The sequence below is a fragment of the Sipha flava genome, unplaced genomic scaffold (genome assembly GCF_003268045.1).
Source record: "Sipha flava isolate LNK unplaced genomic scaffold, YSA_version1 258_pilon_pilon, whole genome shotgun sequence".
NCBI lineage: Eukaryota > Metazoa > Arthropoda > Insecta > Hemiptera > Aphididae > Sipha > Sipha flava.
Genome location: NW_020272917.1, coordinates 81,099 through 84,101, shown reverse-complemented (window position 1 = coordinate 84,101; position 3,003 = coordinate 81,099).

Genomic DNA, 3,003 nt, shown 5'->3' with positions numbered 1-3,003 from the left:
TTAAAATTCGGGTTGAAGATTTTTCACACTCGAAATGCAATTATACAATAGGAAAAAAAAACAAATAAAATATATGCACTTGAAACGTGCCCTGGAAATGAAAGATTTATGGAATATGTGCATTATCTGGATTCTCCTTACGTATCAACGAATACGCATATTACGCGTTAATTTAAATACAATTATTATATTATCATTATTTTATATTATTTAAATATTACCAGATAAAATATATCTGAAAATAGTGCACGGGTAAATGTATTAATAAAAATAATAATAACATAAAAACCGTGTTCCCACGCGGTGTTGTATATGTATACGAAAATCGTTTAACATGGATCGTTAAATAATTGGATCGAGTTTCGTGATACAAATTAAGGCGAATAGGTAGATCACGAACTAGAAATTCGCGGATATCTAACGCACGCCGCCGTGGGTTCGAACTCGCGGTTTTTACCGTCAGCTATTCATTCGCATATATTTTATAAATAGAAAAAAATGATAGTCTCCGATGCTTTGCCGGAATGTCCTCCGGAACTATCCACGTGATTAACGTGCGATTTGAAACGAATCTTGAACATGATTATGTAAACAATCATTCGGAGTTGTAACACAGTATTCAATTTCCGTACTGTCTCGTATTGAAACGAAATAATTATAAATTAAATAGTAAAGGAATCGTTGATACTCTATACTCACAAACTTCAGCTGTATTCGTTATACTGGTTAACTGCGTTGTTAAATTGTACAGTACACCACCATAAAATATAATACCTTAAATGATATGCGAATCATAAACAGGTCGATGATTCCTATATCCTGGACACGTAAGAAAAATCGTATAACTAGAACTGTTCTACCCCGAAATTATCGAACAAATCCAATATGTATCGGTACGTTTCTCATGATTTGGTAATTCGACGTGTAACTCGTACGGAGTTCAATAACAACTTATGATTTTGAAAAATATGATCAAACAACAAAATAATGTTATTGCAGTTTAAGATAATACCTATAGGTTCGTGCTTGGGTTTTTCTATTCCAGAACAATGCATGTGCGGTGCACATTGTGCACCTGATGTTTAATATTTACATATTGATGGTTTATAAATAAAATTAATTACTGATGGATTTATCTTATCCCATCTGCGCCATCACGGACGATCACTAAACTGAATTCAGCAGGAGTATATCAATATCAGGGATGGTTTTCTGATGAATATTATTTCCTATAATCGTTTTATTAATTCATACATAATTAAACACCAAGGGAGTATGGAATATTTGTATTTTCCATCAAAACCGTTACATCTCTTCGTAATATTATTGGTAATTAATAATTAATTAGTATTTATTAATTTTTTTTTTTAACACTTCATAGTATTCCATACACATTACATCGTTTTAATACAATATAAATTTGCCATTTCATGATAAAACAATTTTTATTTAATTTATTTGTAAGCCCGTCCCCCGTGGTAGTTGGTATTATGTTTATAATGCTGATTACGCGAACGATAACGTTCATAAAGGGAGCCCCCTATTTTTTCTGGGATAATCTGTTTCGAAACTGCAGACTGGATCTACATGTGGTCCTGTAGATAAGGCATTGTACGAGGACTTGGTGTATGAATAATTATAGTAAATAAATAAAATGTGATGTTCATTCATTTCGGATATTCTTCTTTTTTGTCAAGTAAAAATAATAACCCCTCTCATATTGCTTTCCACAATCGCTTTTCTTAAAATCCGTTGCATCGGTATTTAGTACAATACGCATCATCGCAATTGCAGTATTATAATATAATACATTGTGTTGGCGTATAAATAACCATAAAGGATGAGAATGCGCATTCACAATAATAGTAAAAGATATGATCTCGAAAATATATAGTGATATATAATACGATAAATACACATATGTATATTCAATTTTAAATAATCATAACGTTTGTTTGGAAAGAATTTTATTTTTCAAATTTTTCGTTATGTGTTCAAAAAAAAAAAAAGAATAATTTTAAATACCGAAATACATGTGAAGAAGTGATTTAAAATGTGATTGATGTTATCGCATACATTTTGCATGACCAAAGTATTCAAATTGTAATAACAATTGATTAATCTAAAACAATAATTTGCTTATTCTTGTATACAACGATATGAGAGAAGATTTTGAGATAATGTAATAATTTAGTTTATCAAAAATAAACAGTGAAATACTTGATTTATGAATAAAAATTGTTAACTATAAAAAAGAATAAATCATTTTAAACAATTATTTTTTAAATTAGCGTTTATATTTTGTATATGTTAAGATGTGATACTTGATCTTATACCCCATGAATGCACTTAAAAAATAAAAAAAATAAATACCAAGTGCATTATTACTCTGTATCACCTAAATAATTTATATAAATGCATGTAAAGTTATTTATTATTATTTTATTATTATATTATTATTATTATTATTATTATTTACGTATAATATTAAACATATGTACGTATTTATAATTAAAAAATATAAAAATATATTGTATAGAATTGTAACTAGTGAAAATTAAAATGCCCATTAATATTGTAAAATATTTTTTCTCGAAAATAAGAATTAAATGTAATATCAAAACCCAAACATTTTTCATATTATTCTGTGATTCCTTTTTCTGACAGATTTCACTGTTTCAAGATTTATAATTTTAAAATGTTTTTATTAACACGAACTAATTTTATTTATTTAATTTGAAAAAAAAAAATTATATTATTCGCACTATTATTGGCTATTAACAATAATGCGTTGCTATGACGTTTTAAATTTAAATCTTTCAACTAACAATAGTTCATACGAATTATTTGTCACATCATCGACGGAGTTGTAAATGAACACATACAGTTTTTTTCAAAAGTTTCATTATTACATGAAATTTTCAGGTTTAAGTGATTTTAACATGTCAGTGAACTATTTTTGCAATACCGTTGATCAGTAGTCGATTTGTCAACTTTTGAAAT